The sequence below is a fragment of the Anastrepha ludens genome, chromosome 3, assembly GCF_028408465.1.
Source record: "Anastrepha ludens isolate Willacy chromosome 3, idAnaLude1.1, whole genome shotgun sequence".
NCBI lineage: Eukaryota > Metazoa > Arthropoda > Insecta > Diptera > Tephritidae > Anastrepha > Anastrepha ludens.
In genome coordinates, this window is record NC_071499.1 from 41,018,418 (window position 1) to 41,039,777 (window position 21,360).

Here is a 21,360-nt window from a genome sequence, read left to right on the forward strand (position 1 = left end):
ATATTTCTTTGACATATTTTGCACATCGCTGAATAAATGGCGCATAAAAGCCAATGAAACAAAACCAGCGCAAATAACTTTTACGCTCAGCCTCCCAATACATCTCAACAACTGTCAGATACTCCAAACGGACCACACTAAATACTAGGTTGTTCAATGAGTTTTGCGGCTCGATAAGAGAGGGCGTTGATACTAGCCTATATTTTTTTTGTTATGTTGGTACACTTTTCATACGAACGTACGCGAAATTTTATTTCACTCTGTCAATACATTCTTTTTTTACAAGCCATTTAGTATCAACGTGCCACAGTATTTTCTCTAATGGAAAAGATCAACAACACCAGAAATCGTAGAGAAAATACAAGATATCTTATTGTGAAATTTTCAAGTGACTGAAAGAGATTTAGCAGAAGCCCCAGGCATCTCATTGGGCAGTGTAGGCAATATTTTGACTGAAGTATTGGGTTTCAGAAAGCTGTGGGCACAAAGGGTGCCGCATTCGCTAACAATGGAACAATAACACATTCGAATGCGACTTAGTCAGCAACGTTTAGAACGTTTTCGAAAGGTTAAAGTGAATTTTATGTGACGATTTATCGCTATGGAGCCTTGGTCTATCGCCATGATTCTAAATCAAAACAAGAAGCTAAAGATTGGTGTGAACCTGACTCTGAAATGAGTTCGTTTCCAGAAATCGGCCAAGAAGGTGTTAGCATCAGATTTTTTGGATGCGAAAGGAGATTGGTTTGTTGATTACTTGTAAACAGGATTACCTTAAAACCTGTTGTAACATTTTAAACCAGCTGAAGAAAGTATTTTTCTAGAGGACAATGCACCACGTCACAAAATCATTTTAACTATGGTTTAAATCCATGAATTAAAGTTCGAGTTGTTGGGGAATCCACCGTATTCACCGGACTTGGGCCTTAGTGACTTCTATTAGTTTCCAGACTTAAAAAGTGCAAGCGTGGAAAGCATTTTTCATCAAATGATGAGGTCATAGCAGATATGCATATGCTTCCATATTTTGCAGCCTCTCCAGATTCTCACTTCGGGGATGGAATTTATAAGTTGGAATCTCATTGAAACAAATGATGATTGATGTTCAGGGAAACTATACTGAATTATAAACTGTATTTCAAACCATACCATTTGTGGTTTTGGAACCGTAAAAGTTGTTGAAAAACCTAGTGTTTAGGCATTCATTTTGAGCAACGTCTTATGTGATATAAATGTGATATAAAACATTTTCAAAGCAGTAGCAGCTTGGAAGAAAACTTCGCTACTTTACCTGTATTGGCTACATTGCCAAAAATCAAAGCTTTCGCTGGACAATAAGCCGGTAATGTATAAAAGAATATCTACAGGAACTACCACAAAGATTTCAAATACAGACTTTAGGTAAAGAACTCTGTCAAAAGGCGTCTTACACAAGTATTTTTTTCTAAATTGTAATATACTTAAATGTTATGCTGTATGTTATTTTTTGACAGTTGGTATTTAAGGGGTTAGGGCTAGGCAGAATTTTAAAAAAATTGGATTTTTTTGTTTTGCATTTTCTTAAAGAAAAGTATTAAATAAAAAAAAATATTAAATAAATAAAATTAAATATTAAAAATATTGTGTGAAAATTTGTAGAGAATCCGAAAAATACTTTTCGAGTTATTCAACAAATAACAAAGGGCGCTCGGGTGCTCGATAGCAAAATTTTAAATGCATTTTTCTCAAAACTATGTTTTTTGAACTGGTGATCCCTGTAACTTAAAAACCGCTTGATAGATGTCAATTAAATTTATGCTGCTTTTGAAAAACATAAAAACCTTGTCGAAGAATTTTTTTGCTTTTAAACAATTAACTGTCGCTTTTTTCTCCAAAATTTGAAAAATATTTCATAAGGCCACAGTGTTGTTAATTTTGAAAACCAAAAAAAAAAATCTTCGATCAGGCATAAGATTTTCTATTAATAAAACTAATTTCTCTTGTCCGATTGGTTTTAGATGAATCTCCAAGGACTTGTGATGATCACTGCAATGGACTTCTGGAGAAACGGGCTTCGCACAAACAGCGATAACTTTTACAATTATTAATTTTTTGTACGAAATTTTGCTAAAGTCAAGTCCAAATACGATGTATTAATGATGTGTTTTTATTTTTGTAAAACAAAGCAATTACTTGCAAAAAAAAAATATTGAAAAATTTTTTTAGGCCTCTGACTATCCCTAACCCCTTAAGGAATAATAAAAAAACGAATAAAATTTATTCCTGTAAGTGGTATATACAGGGTGGGCCAAATAATACCTACTAATGTTAAGCAAAAATAACTTTTTTATTTTTTGACATATTTATTTTTCTCTTTTTGTAGGTTATAACTGAATTGTTGGAAATTTATTATGGAACCCTACAGTACAACACAACGCGTTAAAATTATCGAGTTTTTCTATTCTTACACAATTAGCCACGCAAATTGATTTTTTAAATAATGTTTTGATGTCGGATGAAGCGCATTTCCATTTAAATGGTAATGTCAACAAACAAAACTGTAGATTGTGGGGCTCTGAAAATCCATGGGCAGCACACCAACATCAGTAGCACCCATCAAAATGTACTGTTTGGTGCGGTGTTATGGCCACTAGAGTCATCGGCCCATATTTCTTCGAGAATGAGGATGGAACGCCGGAAACGATTTCAGGAGCTTCTTACAGAACATTGATTAAAAACTGTTTGCGGCCAATGGCGGAGCAGTATCCTAATTTGTGGTTTCAACAAAATGGAGCAACTGCGCGTGCTGCTAGGCAAACTATAGACCTATTGCGTGAAAATTTTGACGAGCGGCTCATTTCAAAAAATTCAGATTTCCCTTGGCCACCTCGTTCGCCAGATTTGACTGCGCCCGACTTCTTTTTATGGGGATATTTAAAAGACAAAGTGTATCTTAATAAACCAGAGACTATTAGACAGCTGAAGCAAAATATTCGAGACGAAAAACTAAGCCTTCAACCAGAAATATTATTTGATGTAATGGAAAACGCGTTATAAAGAGTCAAACTTTGTATCGAGAAAAAAGGTGGACATTTGTCTGATGTAACATTTCATTCACAATTTCCATAAAATATATTCAATGTATAAAAACAATTAACCAAAATAAATGATTATTGCAAAAGTTATTTGGCCTCCCCTGTAGTACGTGCTTTAAAAGTGCATGAAACCGTAATTCATATAACTGCAGGTCCAACCAGAACTGTGCTCGTATTCCTGTTCATTAAAAGTCAGACAAACTTTGTAAATGAGTTATTTTTCGTTTGCCAAATGCGAGATATGGAGAAAAATGATAACCAATCAAAGAGAATTCTTTGAAACTTCAAACTTGCACTTTATTATATTAAAATCCAAAGAGCTATAAAATTGCGACACAAATTTGTTCGAGAGATCCTAAGTAAAAGCCTTAGTGGTATTGAGATGAACATTTTCTGAAATTTTTCGTAATTTTGTATACAAATTAGGACTTGGAAAAATAATAAAAATTCCCAAAACAAAAAAAAAAAGAATTTAAAAAAGAAAAAAATCAAAACTCGCAAAAATGTTATGTGCTATCGTTTTTCAGCTTGTTGTATGTATATATGTAAGTATAAGTATTAGATATACAAGTGCAAGAACTGCTTGCGCTCGCTTGTGCATGGCTATTTTTCTAATTAAAAATTATATTTTTGCTTTTCATTTCAAGCTGCTCTGCATTATCTATGCAAACGAGGCTGCGGTTACTGCTCTTGGTTTCAATTAAATTTTCGTGAAGTAGAAATATTCAAAATAAATGAAATAAATAAATTACTAGCAAAAACGAATAAAGTGGGTTTGAAAATTGATAGCAGAAAAATATACAGACGTACATGTAAATTCACGGAATTTGAGGTATGTGCGGTCAGCACGCCAGTGGCAGGATAGTTGTCCATTAAATGCAAAATCTAAAAATACTAAAAAGATTAACTGAGAGCTGAGTGCTTTCGACAAAGGTATATTTTAGTAATACATGCATACACATGCGTAATATATTATAATGTTTGTGCCCAGTAAACCAGAAGTGACCGAATTTTTCAATATTGATAGAATTTGCGAAGTTTGTATTTATTTATTTTTTTACATGAAATGTGATTATAGTTCATCGTTTCGCGTAATTAAGGCAACTAGCAGTAAAGGCGCAGCAGATTAGATGGATTGGCCACATCATAAGAATGCCCAATGAAAGAATCCAAAAAGGAGGTTTACTTTGCGTCCAATTGAACAAAGAAAGAGAGACCGATCAAGAAAGAGATGGCTAGATGACGTAGAAGCAGACTTAAAAGCGATGAACGTTCGTAATTGGAGAAATGAGGCAAGAGAGAGACTGAATTGTTGACGAAGCTATGGTGCACCAGAGATTGCAAAGCTGAGAGAGAGGGAGAGAGACAGCAGTAAAGGCCATTGCCTTGAGAGTTTCAAAAAGAAACCTTCCTTTGCTTTCGATAGTCCCCAGTAAAGTTCAGAAGTAATTTTACGTTTAGTATAACATTTTTTCCTTCAATGCAAAAGTCTGTCAGGAACTTGACAAACATGTCTTACACCTTTATTAGCATTCGCTTTTAAAAGTAATATATTATATCTTTTAAGAAGGCATTTTAATAATAGAATTTGGAACAATTTTTATTATATTTCTCTTGGTTTTTTAGTTAGATAATCTGCAGGAGCTGCATGAGATTGCTAATGTTTGTGGGAGGAGTAAATTGTAGGATTGTGACTGAATTGATTACCTCGATCGACTGTTTAAAATCTATGAAGCGGTTGATTGCAAATAAATCAAGATAATTTGAGCATTTGGATAAGCTTTTGAAAGTATTTAATTAGTTGACTACAATCACTGAAAAGGGAGGGAAATGACAGTTTTGGCCGCATGTATGTAACAGGTCTTCCACTTGGGAAGAAAAAATGATAGAAAGGCCTAATGTAATAACTCAGATTCACACCTCTCTATTGTTTATATTATACGGAATACCAAACAGGCCACAGACATAGTCAAATCCCTGTACGTGACTATTACTCGGTAAGTCTTCACAAAAAAAAAATATGGTGCGTTCGTTATATAAAGGAAAGGCGCAACACCGACACGAAAAAAATATCAAAAAAGCAGCTCGAATTTTTAGCCACTTAAAAACCATTCAAGTGTATTGAGCTAAAATTGAAGAGCTCATAAAACCGCGCACCGAATGGTTTTCTTTAAGTCGGTTAAAAAGTTTGAAATTTTGATAGAAAATTTGGTATTTTTATAAATCCTGGACAAGGGCTTAAACTGTTAGTTATAAGAGACTTTTGTAGAATGAACTATATTTTCGATAAAAATAACAAATTAATAAAAATTAATAGAATTAATGGAAATTAATTTTTTTTATTAAATTAATTATTTATTTCTTCAGTTATAATTAATAACAAAAAATTAAAGGAAAAGTAGTAAAAACTGTTCAAAATACTGTGTATTTATTATTTTGACCATGTTTTTATACTTTTTCTATAAAAGTAACTAGAAAGGACTATTAGACACAAAATCAATGGGAAATGCCTGTTCCTATGCATATAGCTCTAGCAGAATTAGCAAAAAAAAAAGAAAAAACAAGAAGTCTGCCTAAAGCGGAAGAATTGCCCCAATTTGGTCAATAATGTAATACTTAAATTAACATTTAGAGTTAGCATTTATTTTACTACCTCTAAGGTGAGCTCGTTTAAAAAAATGTACAGGGTGGGCCAAATAAGACCTACTACGGAGGCAGCAGCAGGTCTTTAGTTTGCCCAGCAGTAAGCGCGGTTGCCCCATCTTGTTGAAACCACAAATTAAGATACTGCTTTGCCATTGGCCGCAAAAAGTTTTCAATCAATGTTCTGTAAGAAGCTCCCGCAATCGATTCCGGCGTTTCATCCTCAACTCTAGTGGCCATAACACCGCACCAAAGAGTATATTCAGATGGGTGCAACTGATGTTGGTGGGCTGCCCTTGCGTTTTCAGAGCCTCACAATCTACAGTTCTGTTTGTTGACATCACCATTTAAATGGAAATGCGCATCATCCGACATCCAAACACTATTTAAAAAATCAATTTGTGTGGATAATTGTGTAAGAATAGAAAAACTCGATCATTTTAACGCGTTGTGTTGTACTGTAGGGTTCCACAATAGATTTCCAACAATTCAATTGCAACCTACAAAAAGACAAAAATAAATATGTCAAAAAATAAAAAAGTTTTTCGTGCTTAACATTAGTAGGTCTTATTTGGCCCACCCTGTACTTATACCACAATTATATCTCTTCAGCTCTTCGCTCGAACTAGTAGTGCTTAATCGAGTTACGAAATCCATTTGTTTTTTCCACAAACTCGGTCTTTTTCGACGAATGTGCTCTCTCAAAAGATGTTTGATACTCAGATAATATTCTTTATTTCCATCTAAGCTTGCCTTGTTTGACAAATGGCAATCACTTTGAAAGGAATTTTCAGGAAATGAATTCATGAATAAATAAATATATTTAACTGCTTTTATAGGATTGTTGTAGTCAAGGCTTCCTGAATTAGAGTAAACTGAGAGATTTCTATATACTATGACTATAACTCCTACTATGACTATAACTTCTTCTGAAAACGGCTATAAGCAACGTTCATTAGAAGACACAATTATAGGGTTAAAATGATCCAAAAACATTTTAGGCAAATAATTGTACGGTGACTTGCCATAGCTAACAACTCATGCGAGCTAAGAGAAGTATACGAGTATAGGCACGCTTAGTTCAGGCTAATTTGTCATGAATATATTGCGAACCCTGCCACTTATGAGAATTAGAAGGAAGCATATCGAATATCGAACGAAACCAGAATCCCTATTCAAACCACTGAGAGAGTCAAATATTTCGGTATTCACCTTGATACATTTTTATACTATAATGATCAAATTAACCTCCAAGTCGAGAAAACGGCAAAAGCTTTCGATATCTATCTTTTCATCGAAACTACTGCGCAAGAAAGTCAAAATATTAATATATCAAACCCTGGTAAGACCGATACTCACATATGGTTACTCAATTTGGTACAACATTTCACCCTCATATATGGAACGGCTAAGGAAGCTTGAGAGAAGAATACTACGATCATGCACTTCCGTATACAAATCACAAAATAGTAACTATACCAAATACATCTCGAATTCAAAGCTTTAGTGCCCAGCGAAAGTGCCCAGAATTGATTGTCGTATTATAAATTTAATAAGAAAACATATCCGGCGTTGCTTATACAATACCAATAACATAACGACGATTATTTCTCACTAGCTATTGCTAATGGATTTGCGCCTCCTGAATTCTTCTTATACCTCGACAAAAAAAGCTTTATACAAAACGAAAACCACACGCCAATAATTTATCACATATTCAGAAGAGCGAACAATAGAATAATAACATCAAAAACACTTAATTCAAATAATTAACGTTTTGATACATATATTTCAAGCTGCGTCAAAATCGAATCCACCCTTACCATTAAAAACTGCTGGTGGTTAACAAACGACGCGTAACACTAACTCACACCACCTTTCTAGTCTGACTCCCTTCTTTTACTACTTTTAAGCCTTTTATTATAAACAATAATCTATGCATCGTTTTTGTTCCCTTTTTCCCTGCATCAAAGGTATAAAATATTTTAATAACTTCTAAGTTAAAACAAAATGATTTGCTATACTAAGGAAAGCTTATTCGACATCAGACAATATAGGTACTTGAGAGCTCGTCTAAAGACATTAGTTGGAAATAAATAAACAACTATAAAAAAAAGAAGCAAATATTAGACCTTTCTTGGGCATTTACGCCCCATGAATTCGAAGTAATTTTACAAAATAAATAAATTAATGTATAAGGATGCAGGCTTGAGTGAGTCGGCTACGGTCGAATGTCACAATAAACTTGAGCTATTACTTAACCTATTTGATACTAAGCCGCGCAGTGAAATCAAAAATCAGTTGGTATTTCCAAGTTATCCCAATCCACGCATACATTTTTCCAAACCTCTCAGGTATCGTAAGAGGGGTTCCTTATATATGTCGGAATTTGGCAACCCTTGTGTTGCAATCTGGCAACTGACAGCTGTATCGCAAAGTTTGACATTTTTTGGCTTTTACGTACTCAGAACGTTTTGAAATACTAGCGCTATTTGTGTTGTTTACAGTAACTTAAAAGATTCATCTCGGCCCAAAAATAGAATTAAATCGTGAACATTTTCGCGCGATTATTTTTTACAACTTTCGACGTGGATTAACTCAGCAACATTGCTTGGATGAACTTAATTCATTTTTTGGCGATGAAGCTCCATCAAGGACCAGTCTTTATCGATGGTATGGTGAATTCAATCGTGGTCGTAGTTCACTCAAAGACGAATTTCGTGAAGGTCGTCCAAAATCAGTTGTTGTTCCGAAAACCATTGATGCTGTGCGCGAACTGATATTGCAAATCGTCATGTGACCTATTGTGAGATTGAGACAATCTTAGGCATTAGTGGGACAAGCATACATTAAATATTGCATAAACATTTGACTGTCAAAAAACTTTGTTCGCGTTGGATCCCACACAATTTGTCAATCGCTCAAAAAAAGGCTCGTGTCGATTGGTCGAAGGAAATTCTCAAAAAATACGATCACAGGGCTTCGAAACACGTCTATGACATCGTGACAGGTGATGGATCATAGATTTATGCGTATGAGCCCGAAAGTAAGCAGCAGTCGACGGTATGGGTGTTTCAAGATGAGCCAACTCCAACAAAATTTGTTCGCGCACGAAGCACTTCCAAGCAAATGGTCATCTGTTTTTTCGGAAAAACTGGACATGTCGCAACCGTACCACTAGAACAACGCAGAACAGTAAATTCTGAGTGGCGTACAACCATTTGTTTGCCAGTTGTCTTCCAAGAAATTAGGAAAACCAATCGCCAAAGACGGATCACTCTTCACCAGGACAATGCGAGCTCTCACACATCGGCTCAAACAACTGCATTTTTGAGTAGCCAAAACATCGAATTAATGGGTCATCCGCCGTATAGTCCTGACTTGGCACCGAGTGACTTATTTTTATTCCCGTACGTGAAAAACAAACTGAGAGGTCAACGTTTTTCGACACCTGAAGAAGCGGTTGCGGCATTCAGAATGCATGTTTTGGAGGTACCTCATTCAGAGTGGCAAAAGTGCTTCGACAATTGGTTCAAACGCATGCAAAAGTGTATAGATCTTCATGGAGAATATTTTGAAAAACAATAAAGTGATTTTCGATGATTAAAATTTGTTTTTGTTCTCTTATCCCGACATATAAAAGGCACCCCTCGTAAATATAAATAACTATTACGTTAGTATAACTGTAGTTAGTGCACAAACATGTAAAGTCATGAGATCTTTCTGGCCACGGGTAGTTTGGGAGCACTCGAGGACACTTCTAAGGCCAACAAAACCGCAGCTCTCGAATTTGGTAGGCATCCTTACCGGACATTGTTAGGTGTCTAAGTGAGGCGCTTCAAGTACTTTCTGCAAAAGTTGTCTGGAGAATGAGGTGAAAGCATCTTTACATTCACTTCTCAGCTGCGCTGCGCTTATGGGGCTATGATTTAGTTTTGTGGGCTCTTACGTTTTTGCTATCCCTGCGCATGTAGCAGGTTTACATATCTTTCTCCTGGTGAATTTCAACAGTAGGTTGAAGCTGTAGGCAAAAAGTATTTAGCCATCGTTTGGTTGTTATCGTGCTAAAATCTAAAGCCCTTTCTTCCTTTAACCCTGCGTCTGCTCTGTTTTTTTTTGCTGTATGGCATCACTCTGGCGTATTTTAATTCTTTGTCCAAGTGGGGCCCTTCGCGTGAACAGCCATTTATCGCGTTCCATCCTAATATCTCTGCAAATATTTCTTTGAATTCTCTTTCGAAAATTTTTGTTCAGTAGGGTCTATCACCTGCCTTTGTCGTTTTACATACACCTTTGATGTACCCTCATATATGAATTAAAATGTAAATTTTTAATTTATGCCTCCACAGTATTTCAAGTCATCTCATTGTTTGTTTTTGGGTTTTTTGTGTTCGTGCGTCTGCTATCTGGCTGCTATACACATGCCATATACACACACATACATATATAGACAGACATGTTAACAAGTATATGAAAACATAATATCACTAACTGAAATCACTCATACGCAGCGTTGATCCTTTTCACACATTTGCATATATGTATTTATGTACTTCCACTAAGTATTCAATTTATGTATATGTGCATGTTTGTCGCATACAGTTATCCTTATTGTACTTGATGCTTTTGTACTTTCGAGTGCTATCTGGCTCAAGCGGATTCTCGAAAGTACAAAACGAAAGTTTAATTCACATATACACACACACACACAAATATGCGTTTATTTATACACACATACCTGCTTATATGTTCTTATTGTAAGCACTTAAGCGATAAAGAGATAAGTGAAGGTAAAATGTACAATACATCCATATACAGTATAGGCATAATGGGAAAATATACGATGTTCATCAAGACTACTTGCTTTTGTACATCTTTTCCAGCGCAACCTTCATTTCAAATGTTACTACAATTTTTATTTTAAAGAAAAGTATTGTAAAACAATTGCTTTATTATTTTATTGCTTAAAAGCGGCTTTCAGTGCTTAAGAGCAGAGAAAGTGAATTCAATGCCAGAAGTGCAATTTTAATGAGAGTCCATTGCAATAATAATTTCAGCTAAGTGGTACGAAATTTCTAACTCTTTTGCAAAACCGATTTTCATATAATTACATAAGTGAATGAATGTTGAGTCCTACCTACGTCTTATCGCATTTCTACTACAAGGTTAATATGGTAATGAGATCAAAGATCTTGGCGTAATTTTTTCATCTATTTTTTCTTTCAACAGCTATTATTTGCCGTACTGCTGCAAAAGCTTACGCAATGTTTGATTTTGTGAAGAGAAATTTCACATAATTTACTGACCCTTAAGAGGTTAGGTGTAGTCAGAGACCCGAAAAAAGAATGATTTTTATCAGTTCAAAAAACATAGTTTTGAGAAAAACGCATTTAAAGTTTTGCTACTGCTAGCTACTTGCTCTCGAATGTTCCGGAACACCCGAGCGCTCTTTGTTAATTGTTTAATAATTCAAAAAGTAATTGTCGGATTCACTTCAAATTTTCTCACAATATTTTTCAGATTATTTTATTACTTTGAGAAAACGCAAAAAATAATCGAATTTTTTGAAAATTCTGACTACCTCTAACCCCTTAAGTAGGTAGGTAGGTGCGACAGCTAAAGTAGCCCAGGTGCATTACAAGAAAGCACTAGAGTGCCATTTCGATACCATATTATGGACCACTACCTGCGAAAAATTTAAAAGAATTAAAGAAAGAAAAATCAGCGACAGCCATCCAGTGCTCTTGATATAGTGAAGGAGAGAAACGGGATTTAGGCTAGAGAACTGCTTATAGCCGTTTCTTACACTAAGGAACCTCAAGCCCCTAGCCATCCCACCCGAACATTTGCAAAGAAATTGATCAGCGGGCTCTTTCTCTGCCGAATCCCTACAGTCACTGCAATGGGGGCTGTTCGCACATGAGTTCTGATTATCCAGTAACCAGTGATCGCCACTATGTCGTACTCACGCCAAAGTATTTCTGAGAAAGCACACGATAAGATGGAACTTCATCTTCCATGTGCTTATTTCAGGCAGAAATTGTGCAGTTTCTCTTTAACAACGTGTTCTGAGACCCCAGTTTTTTCCAATGGACCTTCGGGTGAAGTTTTCAATAGAGATACTTGACTTTAGAGGAGAGCGTAAGAAACTGGTTGTTTTATGTAGGAATCGAATAGGTGAATGTTTGTAAAGCGTTTTTCAGTACGAGCGCTTCAACTTTTGAACTTTTTTGAATAAAACACAAACGGTTTGACTTTTCTAACTAATTTTTTTTTATTATCGAGTTTGAACATATACATTTAAGTATGAAATTCGATTTCTTTTGCATGACCACCGCGTGCACGTTTTACGAAGTCCAATCGTTGAAACCAATTTTCGACCACTCTTTTGCATAAATCGGCCGAAATTCCAGCAATTTCGCGTTCAATATTGGCTCTGAGCTCACAAATCGTCGCCGGCTTGTTACTGTAGACCAATGACTTCACATGACCCCAAAACGGGACGGTTTGTTAAATGGACCGTAAAATTGCCGTAATGCTCTTAAAGTAGCAGCAGCAGAACGATTATTTTCATAAAAAATTTGCACGATTTGCAATCGTTGCTCAAGTGTGTAGCGTTCCATGATGAAATGTATACTAATGAAGTTTACAAATGACAAACGAAAAATAAAAAATATTGCGTCGTTCGCCCTCTTTCCCGGTATATATAATATATAAAAATTCAGCCGTTTTTCGCGATGAACTTTACGGAGAATGACTTAACCGATTTTAACCAAACTTTGCCACATTGAAGAGACACATGTGGAGAAGGTTTGTGTTTTGAAATTTTAAGAATCGGATACCAGGGTCTCGAGAAATAGGCCAAAACGTGGACCCGGGTAACCCTTGGATGTGTTTGTACAATATGGGTAGCAAATGGAAGCTGTTGATGATTTCTATAGTATAGAGTATTTTTCATACCGTTCCGTGACTACGGTCTCGAGATATAGGCCAAATCGTGGACCCAGGTAACCCTAGGATGTGTTTGTACAATACAAATGGAAGCTGTTGATAAGTGCTTTAATACGGTGTAATTTTCATACCTATTGATGACTAGGGTCTTAAAATATATGCCAAAACGTGGACTCGCCGTGTCTTTGCACCGAATTAAACCAAACTTACGCACATTGTTAAGTAAGTATTGAAAATGGGTTTCGTAAAGTTTGGTTGTAATTCGGAACACCGGCAACGCGTACAGAGTTCTTTTGAGCCAGCTATAATGTCGTTTACTTTTTTAACGCTTGGGGCGGAACTGAACTGTCAAATTGACAGTGTGAGTTACAATGTGTCAATATTTCTTTCTGATTTGGATGCCATAAGGAGAAGACGTAAGTGCAAAGTGTAAACATTTTTTGTGAATTTTTTTGGAGTGGATTTTGGAACAGTGAATAATTTCTTACGACATTTGAGAATTTAATGTGAAATCCGAATGTTCAAATGAAACTATGTTTTGTGGATTTATTTTTTCGGTTCATATGCGATAAGTTACGATACACCATGAGTGAAAAAAATGGTAAAAAAAATGAAGAAACAAAAGAAATTGTTAAAGGATGCAAAAGAAGAGCACGAAAAATGCGTAACTTTGATGAAAAAATTAATAGTCTTATCATGCAAATTGTCAACAATTTTCAAAAGAAAAGATATGATTTAAGAAAACCACAACAAAATAAAATAATCCTGACCATGTGGACTTGGTCAGGACACACATTTTAAACACATATGCATCGAAAATATAATCCACAAAATTGAAAAAAACATGTTTTAAAATTTCAGAATACCATAATTACAATCATGTTTATTACAGTACAAATGCCAAGACAATCACGTAATCATATTGGTCGTTCGACAAATAATAATAGGCGCATGAGAAATGCCCGGAATAACGCGACATCAGAAGAACGTCAAGAACAAAATGAAGTAGTCAAACGATTGATGAATAATGTTACCCAAGCAACTATTTTAATTGGCAAATTCAAGAATGAAGACGTTTTAATACCAAGAATTCCAATGATTCCACCTGAATTGTCATTTGAACTCGAGCGTTTGCAACTGCCCATTCGTTTAGCATTTGCAATAACTATCAATAAATCACAAGGGCAAACTTTAGAAATATACGGGAGGAATTTAGAAGAACCAGTATTCACCCATGGTCAACTATACGTTGGCTGTTCACGTGTTGGGAAGGCAACAACATTATATAATATTATTTACTGAAAAACAAATAGAAAAACAAAAAATATTGTTTATGCCAAAGCGCTTGAATAAAGAAATAAATAATATGAAAACCATATCTTTTCTGTTCTAAACCATATCTATTCTATTTTAGTGTCCCCAGCGAAGCGGGCCGGGTTTGCTAGTTTTTACTATTATATAAAAGGTTGAAAATAATATTATTATAAATCACCTTATAACACTGTTAACACTTAATGCAATACGAGTATAAATATTTCTTTGGAAAATATTTCGAGATTTCTTTCCAAATTAAAAAATAAATCAAACAAACCATATTATGATTTTATTCTCCTAAAATGGTCTACTTATAATATACTTTCCGATAAAACTATTAAGTTTTAGTTCTGTGCCAATTAGGAAACTAAAATTTCACGAATGCATATTACGAACTAAAACTTTGAAATGAGAAACGAAAAATTCAAATTTACTCGCACTGAGCTTACCATCTTTTTTCTTGCGTGTGAAAAGTGCTCTCCCGTGGTGTACTCTACAATTCGAAAATAATAGTTAATGATGTATTAAAAAAATAAATGAAACAGTGATAGAACTAAAGGAAGAGGTCAAGTATCTCGGTTTAACCTTAGATAAAAAACTCACTTGGGAATCACGTATAAATAATATAACAAAAAAAGCCACGAAATCCTTGTGGACAACCAAACAATTACTAGGGAGATCCTGGGTCCTCAGGCCTAGTATGGCCCTCTGGATATACACCCAAACGGTTAGACCAATCATACTGTATGGGGCACTAGTATTGTGGAGCAAATCTATCCAACAAACAGCGATAACCAAACTGGGAAAAGTACAAAGGCTTGCTTGCCTATGCATCACAGGGGCTATGAGAACTACCCCAACAGCTGGCATGGAAGCACTCCTTAATCTCCCACCACTTCATATAGCAATCCAAGAGGAAGCAGCTACGCAAGCACTCATGCTACACATGAAAGAAAATTTCAAATTAGGCAACCTCACCAGTCACCTAAGTATCCTAAATAAAGTCAAAAACACCATAAGCATGGCTCAAGTCTCAGACCACATTGACCCAACCCTCTGTTTCACAAAAGGATACACAGTTACCTTTCCTGAGAGGATCGAGTGAAAAACAAACCCAAAATGGATGAATGATGATTCACAAAAATGGTACACTGATGGATCAAAAAAACCTTATGGTGTAGGAGCAGGAGTAGTGGGGCCCAGAATCCACAAATCATTCACTCTCACCAGGGACACCACCATCTTCCAAGCGGTATTATACGCAATAATGGAAGCAGCAAACATCATGCAACGTAGAAACCACAAGAGAGTAAAGATTAGAATACTCTCGGACAGACAATCAGTTCTAAAAGCTTTAGATAGCTATACCTACCACTCAAAAGCTCTCTTAGAATGCCATAAGGTACTCAATAACCTGGCATCCAAAAACAATGTCTCATTAATTTGGGTACTAGGACATGAGGCATATGACGGCAACGAAAAGGCAGACTTTCAAGCCGAAAAAGGGGCAGATGCAAACTTCATCGGACCTAGTCCTATGTTCGGATTCAACAAAAACAGCCTAAACAGAAAGTAAAATACTAGGCCAAAACTCTATTAAATCAGCATTGGAACAACGTTGAGGGTCTTAGACACTCCAAAAAGTTCCTAAGTTTCAAAGCTAAAAGAGTCCGGGGTTGACGCATAGAAGGAAAAGGTTTTTAAACAAGTTCATGCTTACAGATGAAGACCTTCAATCACTCCCTCAGAAGGAGCTGGTACAATTCATAAGCATACTTAACAGTCAATAGACTGCATAGGGTGCACAATAGATCAATATGGTCGCAGTGCTAAAGGGCCATACCTTAACCCTTTACAACCATTAACCATGAACCATTAAATAATTCACCAACGAACTTAAGTTATGCGCTTATGTAGCGCACGGCGTATGAGTAACATTCGCTTCTAACAGACTTCGTGTGTGATTTCTCATATATTCCAAATATTCGCTGCTCGCTGCTTTCAAGAATTCCCAGATTTTTATCTTATACTTTGTTTTTTGTTGTTATGCATATAAGAAAGTTTTTCACTCACACACACATCTGCAAATACTTCGCAACTAAATGTTATGCATAACTTTTCTGACAGCTATTGCGCAAAAATAATATGTTGCAGCATGCAAGTGAGGAGTTAGTTGCAATATTTTAAGGATTAGGAAAAATAGGAAAGCTGCTCAAGATAAAGAAGCAGATGTGTTCGATGATAATAATAATGATAGGATTATCATGATTGGTAATGATGCTAAGTAAAGATGATGACTAGGCTACTCATCCTTCTATACTCCTTTTGAACTCCTCAAGAACTATGCGAGGATGCTACCTGATTTACTCAAGCCAATCTGCTTCTGATTACTTGCAGATTATGACGTACTCAATGATTATAGTCTTTAGCTAAATTGATGCTGTTGAATGAGATTTCTGTTAAAGTTTGGCTTGCTGCTGCTGCTCCGGAAGATGATGATTTATCAGAAAGTTGTTTGCATACGCATCTGCTCAAATACATTCATATGCTTGCACGTTCGCATGTACATATATGTGTGGTACTTGCCAACACAGCGCACTTGGGCATGCATTTGAATTTCTGTGCTTATTATTTGCATACATTCGTACAATACCGACAAAGTGGGAGTAGATTGAACAAGAAAAGTTTCTTCAGATAGTTTGTGAAACTGCTAGTAATCGGAGAAGTGAAAATCAGCAGCAAAAAAGTTCTCCCAGTTAGTTGAGACATAGCGCACGAGCAAGCGAACAGGTGTGTGACTGTGTCAGCCGGCAAACCAGAGTATTATCTCTGCTACGGATGGAAAGTTAAATTGCTTAAATGCGTCGAGCCATTAATTGAGCGGATTTTGCAGAACTGAAAGAGGAATAAGCAGAATTTGTGAGATGCTCGTAAATATATGGAAATTGAAGGATAAGGTGATTGCTATGTTAAAAGTTTCAAAGTAGATTTATAGAGAAATGAAAAAAGAATGCCTCCGAGTTTGATTTATTGAGTGCTGCTTCTTAGCAATGAGATGGTTTTTGTTTCAAGTTTTTTGCTTTCGTTAATGCGTTGTATTTTTTCGTGAATATACGTTTTACCAAGGCTTTTTCTTTAAAGCAGTAGTAGGAGGAAATGTTTGCTTCTACTTTTTTAGTGGATAGCAACGAAATGTTGGCATTTCAGTGCATACACAAATAAGAAAAAAGCTAAGAAAAAAGGTAATGATTATCCATAAATGAAAAGAAGATTGCTGTATAGCATGAAAAAAATTGCGTGCCGATGGCAATTCTGAAATATCTTTAGAAGAATAATAAATGGAGAAGATGAGGAGTAATGAAGAAATTAAATATTTTGGCAACTGACATAAGCAGCATTGGTTTTGTTTATGTTTGACGAACCATCATGATAAAAATAGTTATATGTGCATGCCTGAAGTGTGATCAACTTGAGAATTATTTAACAAAGTAATTTAAAAAAAATTGCAGCAGTGGCGGCTAATGAATTTTTTCAGAATTCAACAAAGCATTTTAAGGATGTGAATATTTTCAATAACTATAACAGAAATGATAAATAAAGGGTGGTTAAATATCAAAGGCCGATGATGGATGTGAACCACAGCTAAACGTCAACGAAAAGGTGTACATCGATAAGCCAGCAACAGTTCAAGAGCTAAAGGATGAGATTATTCGGCACATTAACGGCATAGAACCTCAATTATGCCTCAGTGTCATCGAAAATTTTGACCATCGGATGGAGGTGTGCCGCTGAGGCCGCGGCGGCTATTTGGCTGATATTTTCCATACGTAATTGAGCTGTACCAATATCATCATAATAAACAGAAATGATAATTATTTAAAAAAAAATTGTATTTTATTCAAAATCAACACCGGCCCTTGAAACTTAACCACCCTTTATTTAATGAAATAATTTTCACTAAGCGTTTGATTAATCAGCCGCTGAATGGTTGGAGCATGGCTACCATTCGAGAGTACGTAGGCTGGAATCTCCGTACATGAGACAGCAAAATGATAGAAACATTTTTTTTCATAAAGCGGTGGCCTTCGGCAGACAGTGGCAAACTTCCGAGTGTATTTCTGTCATAAAAAAGCTGCTCTTGAGTGATCATGTTAAAACTAATACAAAAAAGAAAAAAAAATCTGAATCAGGAGGTCTAACTTAGCGACATTGAATTTTAACACATTTTGGGTCTGATATTCATCGCAGTAGATACACTATCGCTTCAGAGCTTAAGCGCTACTGTAAATCAGCTTTTCTAAGCTTATAAAACATTTCATGCTAAGTATTTAAGACAAATTAAAATACTCATAAGGCTTGGGCCCTCTAGGCATTTGCAATCAATTATTTATTTCCAAGGCTCTCTATGCCTCCCAAGCTGGAATCTGTGAAAAGATAAGCTTCAAAAACTTTTCAAATCTGTTCGTTTAACTGCTGCAGAGATTATATAGAGCTGAGGAACAATACTGCTGCTTACAAGTCCGAGTAAAAAGAAAACCATTATTGTCTCAGCAGATGGCTGTAGGGATCGATCGTTGTGAAGGTGATATTTCTCACTAAAAAAATTCTTTTGCTGTTTTTATTGTTTGTTCCATTCAGTTGTGAGTTACAGGATGTTAAACATTTTACTGAAAAATAATGGATTTATTTTTCCCCATACTAATATTTGCTGTTTTCCCATTGCTTACCAAGCTGCTGCGTAGTATTCCCTAATAGATACTATTTCTGAGAAATCTTAGTATACTCGTAAAAGCACCCTCAAAAACAAACAGCCTAGCAAGGCAACAACTTTCTGTGCCCTGATAAAAATAATAGTTTGGTAAGGCTGTTCACCGAAGGAGATTTTTGGCACCTTTGAATTGATTGGAAAGTAGAATCAATGCAAGTCATACCTTTGTTGTTATTTGGCGCTATAAAGACCTTGTATTTGTTTTTGGAATTGATACAAATTTTGATATGACAGCGGCAGCAACAGAAGAAACTTTCTGCTTGACTGCCACTTGAACCCAAAAACGTTTTACTTTCTTTCACAACATCTTTTTTTTACTTAGGCTACTAATATCTTCTTATATTATATATAAAAATGAATGTTTGTCCGTATGTCATCGATGAACTCAAAAACTACTGGACCGATTGCTATAAAAATTGGTATATAGGTATATGTATTTTTTCACGGAAAAGGTTTGTAGAATATGCTCATAGATGTAACTCGCCACCAGGGTGACTGTACAATGTCTCACAAGAAAGCATTGGAAGCGCTTGATGGTACACTGCGAGATTTGAGAGGAAACAGACGGATCTTCCGTGGCGCTCTAATTTTAATGTCTGGTGATTTCCGACAAACACTGCCCATTACACCACGTTCAACACCCGCTGATGAACTTAATGCATGTCTTAAATTATCAGTTCTATGGCGTAATTTACAGAAATCGACTTTGAAAACTAACATGCGTGTACAACTACAACGGGATGCATCGGCTGGAAAAAATGCAAAACAATTATTATATATTGGAAATGGGCGAATGAAAATTGATGAATCTACACAATGTATCACCCTGTCAGCAAACTTCTGTATTATCACAGAAAGCATCAACGAATTGGAGTTAAAAGGTTTCCCAAACATTGCACATAACTACAAAAACCATCAGTGGCTCAGTACGCGTGCTATATTAGCAGCCAAAAACATGTCAATACCATCAACTTCACCATTCAGCATGGAATACCCAGTGAAACCACAACATATAAGTTCATCGATACTTTGGAGAATCAAGCCGAGGTTCTCAACGATCCAACTGAATTCTTGAATTCGCTTGATTTGCAAGGCATGCCGCCGCACGTTCTTACGTTGAAAATTGGCGCACCCATCATTCTTCTTCGAAACATAAATCCACCACGACTTTGCAACGGAACCAGACTCTCAGTCAAGAAAATGATGAGCAATGTTATCGAGCCAACAATTTTGACTGGAAAATTGATTGGAAAATTCAAAGGTGAAGACGTACTGTTGCCACGTATCCCAATGATCTCGACAGATATGCCATTCGAATTCAAACGTTTACAGTTCCCGGTGCGACTCGCTTTCGCAATGACTATTAACAAAGCACAAGGACAATCGTTGCAAGTGTGGGGATTAATTTTGGAGAATCCATGCTTCTCACATGGACAGCTCCATGCGGCTTGCTCACGTGCCGGAAAACCTTCTGATTTATTCATCTACGCAACAGATCGAAAAACAAGAAATATTGTGTATCCCACAGCTCTTGACTAAACATCGAATTGAGACTAAACTTTGTGATGTCACAATTTTTTCGATTTTTGGTTTTTTTTTAATTATTTTTCTTAAATTTATTTCAGTTGTTGGCGTAGCAACGCGCGCCGGGTACAACTAGTATATAATAAAAACAATCAAGCTATACCAGTGCCAGTAGTTGTCAGATTATTTATATATCCCAATACTGAATTTTTATTTGTTTATTTGATGGTATCTAACTATGTAATAAGTTTATCCAGAAGTGAGTTAGTTAAAATATTACTTTAGTCTAAGTGTAGGTTTCGGAAAAATCTTTCGCTCTTGAAATGATATAAATTTTCTGCTCTTGACCATCAAAGTACCTGCCGAATGATATACAATTCTTTATATCGTATGAAAAAAGTATAGCTCTTTAAATGGTGTAAAGAACACATGTTTGCCTATTTATGTCCTATGTTTTCTGGTGTCTATAGCAATATTTGTGGCGCTGATAAATTAACCTGCTAGTTGAAATTTGGGTTTCACACTTTTTTTCAGTCAGTGCGAATATTCATATGCGATACAATTTTTAAGTTCTAATGCCACAGAATAAGCCTTGCCAATTAGCGTAATGACTAGCGATGGGACAAGGGTAAATACACAAATGGAAAATTGGATATTTAAATGTAAATACCCAGGTATTTACCCAAGCACCTGGGTATTTACCCAAAATGTGGGTATAAATCAGAATAAAGAAAAATTTAAATAAATTAAAAGAATTTAATTTTTTATTATGAATTAGATTTTTTAATAACAAATGAAAAAATTTTTAAATTTAATCGTAATCGCTGTCGCTGTCCGTATCCAATAAAAACTCATATCGAGTAGAGTGCGTGATTCCTGTTGAGGTTGAAGGGATATCGTCCTGAGTACCTTCCAGTGAAGAATTCATGTCATTTTCAAATTGAGTTGAGTGCGTGCTTTCTGCTGAAGGTGGTAAACTATTTTTAAAAAGCAAGTTCCAGTTACACGATATATATGTTATTTTTCCTGCTCTTTGTGTTGTTAAACGGTTCCTTTTTTTTTAAATGAATGAAGCTGTGGGTGCTA